The sequence below is a fragment of the Malurus melanocephalus genome, unplaced genomic scaffold (genome assembly GCF_030028575.1).
Source record: "Malurus melanocephalus ecotype Western Australia unplaced genomic scaffold, MMel_1.1 scaffold_791, whole genome shotgun sequence".
Taxonomy (NCBI): Eukaryota; Metazoa; Chordata; class Aves; order Passeriformes; family Maluridae; genus Malurus; species Malurus melanocephalus.
This window is the reverse complement of record NW_026624023.1, coordinates 139,532-144,299: the sequence shown is the minus strand read 5'-3', so window position 1 is coordinate 144,299 and position 4,768 is coordinate 139,532.

Sequence of the window (4,768 nt, the reverse complement as noted above, 5' to 3'; positions counted from 1 at the left end):
TTTTTTTTTTTTTTTTTTTTTTTTTTTTTTTTTTTTTTTTTTTTTTTTTTTTTTTTTTTTTTTAAACCTCTGCTGTTTGGGCTGGAGTTGCCTCTACAAGATACCTGCCTCAGGTTGATTTTTTGTTTAAAAKTTACAGCTGACGTTCACTCATATGCAGTCTGAAAAATTGACATTTTCACCATCTACCAAAAAAAACCAAAAATCCCAAACACTTGAACATTTTTCTCAGTGAGGAACAGAAGGACATACAGTCCCCCCCAAATGCAAACCCAGGTACAACCTGCACTCCTCAGTACAGCGTGCTGTTCTCGAGAAAGAGGTTTTTGTGTCTTACAGTCTCCAAAGGATTCATCTGTTGTGAGTGTGCTGCATCCATTTACAGCTCCTCTGGCTGAATGAACCATGTGTCAGCAGGTGGATGCTTGGGCATGCTCCAACCTCCACTTCTGTTCCCAGTGTCCCAGGGAGAGCCTGCTGGAGCCCAGTCTGGGAGTGAAAAGGAACAGGGACATGTCAGTCCATCTCAAGGATATTCTGCTCACAGAGCTTATTAAACACAGCYCACATGGTGGGAGCACTTCTCCTAAAACATCATCCAGCACCAGGGGTTCAAAGATTAGGAAAGTAGCCTGGGCTTCACAAAGGGTGAGGAGAGCTGGAAAGAAGGCAGAGACAGTTAAAGTGTGCAAGTAAGATTAAGTCAAGAGAGGCAAAATGGGAAAAGACAGCAAGCAAAAGTCAAAATAACAGAGTTCACAACAAAGTAACGAGCACCATYGCCTCAGGAATTTGACTTTGACTTAAGTATTGTGACTGTCTTTTCCTGTGGTAAATGGATGTGAAATCAGCTGCAAAAGTCTGCCCTGCCTCCCTGGGCGGTCAGTCCAGAGAAGGAACAGCTACTGAAAATATTAGTTCAAGTGATAAGAATCTCCTCAGGAAGACCTGAACTTTGCTGGTGACATAAGTTGTGGTTCAGTGCAATTTTCTACAGTGTGCCTTTCGTCTGTACAAGCATGTAATTTTTTGAAATGTCTGAATGATTTACCTGGYTTCATGTTTAGAGCTCAAACTGGAAAATTAAATCAGTTTAAAGGATGCTTCTAACATGTAAGATATTAAAAGCCTGTTGAATATTTYCTAATACCAGGTGCAAATCAATGACCATTCTTACCATCAGTGGGCAGTTCCAATGAATCTTGAGAAATCTGTACATAAAATCTCTCTTAGGAAGCAGGAAAAAATACACATTCTCTAAATCTAACAGAGATGTTCATTACTGTTTATGAGAAGCCGTATGCTAAAGTCACAAAGACCGTAAAAGTATTTCAAGAGAATTAATACCATTGAATTAAAACAAAAGTCAGTGTAGAGATAAAATGCAATAAATAAATAAATAGTAAGGGTTCTAAGACCTACTGTCTGTCTGCTTCATTTCCTTGGAGAGCCAGGGATCCTCAGGAAACACAGCTCATGCTCATATATTAATTATTATGCCACCATTTACATTGTTCAGAGCACATGTAGAAACTTCTGAATTAAATCTGTCTAAATTTTGTCATTTCCACACTTCTAAGTGCCACGCTTTGGATCAACAATGTCTTTTGAAGTACAATATATTATTCTGCATATAACTTGAAACAGAACAATCTAATTTAAAGCATTTCCATTAAGTACTGTTTTTCCAAGATACATAAAAATGTTATAAAAGTGAGCTACTACTACTGCTACTATCGTACTAGTTCATGTGTCTGGCACCACTATTTTTGTGTCTAGAGGATAGGAAATAGTAATATCTTYTTGAGCTTTTACTTCTCTAGGCTCAAGAATCCCACCTCTATCAKCTTCTCTTTACAGAGTGTTCTGACCATCCTCATTGCCATCTGCAGGACTCCCTCAGCATGGCTGTGCCTTTCCTGCATTGAGGAGCCAAAATTCTGGACAGAGCACCCCAGAAATATCTTCTCACAAATCCTGAATAGATGTGGTCGATCACCCTCCTGGACYTGCTGGTTGCATTTTTGCCAAGGCAGCCCAGGCTGCTGCTGGCCTTGTTTGCTGCAAGGGCACATTGCTGGTGCTTGTTCACCTCACTGCCCTTTTTGATCACCAGGTCATTTCTGTTCCCAGCTATCCTGCTCCAGCCTGTACTGCTGTGTGGGATGATCCCCTCCAAGGKGCAAGGTTTGCATTTGCATTCTTCACCTTTGAGAGGCTCCTGCCAGACCATTACTGCAGCTTGAGCAGCTTCTTCAGAATCCCAGTCCTACCCTCCAGTGCGTTGGCTGCTCCCTCTCTGGCTCAGTGCCACCTCCAAATTTGGGGAGAGTTGCTCCTCATGCTGTCCTAAGTCGTGGTTGCAACAACCATATACCTTGTGAAGGGTCCTTCCATGTCAAAGAGCTGAAGGAATTCACCTGAATTTGATGGACACTGCATTAGGAAAACTGAAGGCAGCAAGCCTTTCCCCTCTTCAGTCACAAGCAAGGCTCTTAAAGGAGAGCAGTAGCAAGCAAAGCCCAGTCCCACTGCTGCCTCTATTATCAATTTTTTACAGACTCAGTAGGAAAAGCTGTGTGACAGTGGTCCCCTGAGAAGGTTCCAGCCTTGCAACCTTTARACAAGTATCCAAGCAAGCAGGATGTTTGTTTCTGTGGGACTTTCTCTATTCCTCAGACTATCTTAGCACCAGATCCTGTGATCATATCAGGAGTACTGAGGCAGCAGTTCAGTTCTTTTTCTCTGAGGTGGGGTAGAGTCTGAATTATACATGGGCTGAGGCCACTGCTGCTAACATGCTTGGTTTTAAATTAGRCTCTAAAGCCAAACAGCACCCAAAGTGGGAAGTACAGCACCACCTTAGAGCTGCTGCATTCCCYTTACCCACGGTGACCCTGTCACTACACAGCACAAGAAAACCTCGGGTGGTTTAGTACTGGCTGTGACACAAAGTGCACAGTCACTGTGAAAAAAAAAAAAAACCAAGGCAGATACTGAAAAAGCATGTGAAAAGTTTATCATGGTAGGAATGGAAAATAGTGTTATGTCCACACAAGAAAACAAAATGTGTTTTGAAAACTGTGATGAAACTAAATATGACATATCAAAGAAAGTAAAAAAGGTGAGTGGAAACTATTCTTTGGTAAACTTGTACCAAGGGAAATATATGGTTAAGCTAGTGACAAACAGAAAATTCAATGTGACTGATTCATCCAAAACTAAGAAGAGGAGCATCATTGCTACAAATTTTAATATCCTTTTCATTTATTTTCTGGGGTTTTTTTGGTAGGGTTTTTTGTTTGTTTGATGGTTTTTTTTCTGCAGAGTCTGTGACTGTAGAGACATTATCTTCTGATATATTGTCACCTCATATGGCCAAATGAGCTACTGCGAAACCTCCCAGACATCACATCTGAGAAAGTATATTTGTTCTGCTTGTTGATGCCTGTTGGAATTTCTTTCACAATGTTTTGAATCTCTCCCCAAATCRTTGTCATTTGTACATCTGACTGAGTGCATTTCCTCACTCATATATTTTAACRCTTTTCATATGCCCTCGAGCATCAACAGAAATGTATTTTTCATTGGCTGAATTGATGTTGCTGTTTTTTCATTGCATTTGTAATGTGACATTCGTTTTTGTTTTGTTTTGTGTTTTTGTTTTTTTTTTTCTCCTAGTACTCCACTTTAAATGACAAAGTATTTAAAGAGAGCAAGCTGGTTCATTTTATTCTGTTATATTAAGAGAATGCTTCTAACTTCAATGTTAGAGCTAGTCTAATTAAAATTGATGACAAAACTCAGCATTTGAAGAAAAGGATATATGGGAATTTATGGAACACAGAAAGAAGTTGGGATTTGCATTTTGCAAAACACTATTTTGTTATTATATGTCAGAATTTAAGTCATTGTCTTTGTGCTGCCTTCAAGCAAATTGTTCAGATCTTTCTCCTAAATGAGGGAAAGGACGGTCACCTGGCTGAGTTTTTTTTTAAACCCTCTTTGGCATTTTTTTGGATACTCTGAGAAACTGTAGCACATGTTTTAGACCCATCCTATTCCTTGAAATCTCCTCTTCTGTCAGACTAACTTCATGCATGTTTAATATTTAAGGAAAAGAAAATTGAGACCTGACAGTTMCCTTTCCTCCTGCTCCCTCCTCCACATTGTACACTCACCACTTGTTTTTAGCCAAGAAGTGGTGCCTCACAGCTCCAGTTGCTTTGTTGTTCATATTAGGACTGCCAGTAAAAGAGTTTCATTTGGCTTCTGTCAGTCATACAAGAAGCAGTGAAAATAAAAGTGAAGGGAAGCTTGCAATCAGAAACACGGCCAAGAAAGGTTTGCATTGAGAAGTCTCAAAAACGTCATTGCTTAACAGAATTGAATGCAAAGCAARTAAGATAATTATTTTTTGGATGATTGAGAAAATAATGGATATTTATGAGGACATTTCTCTAGATCCATTTTTAAGTGTTTTATATACCAAAATGCTTTGTTTTCATAAGGAAAAAAGTACACACAAAACCAAGKTTCAGAATAAAACCAGAAAAAAATATTTTTACTAGAAGAATCAGTGTTAGAAAAAGAAAATAAATTGAAACTGTCTCATGGAACGTGACTGTTTCATTTTCTTTTAACATGTGCATTTGTCCACTAGCTGGCCAGGTAAATTGCTCAATCCCCTAGTCCACTTAATCTGGGCAGTGAAATTCCACTCTTAAAGTCACTGAAAAAACAGTGACTCACTTTTCCTAAGTCTGTT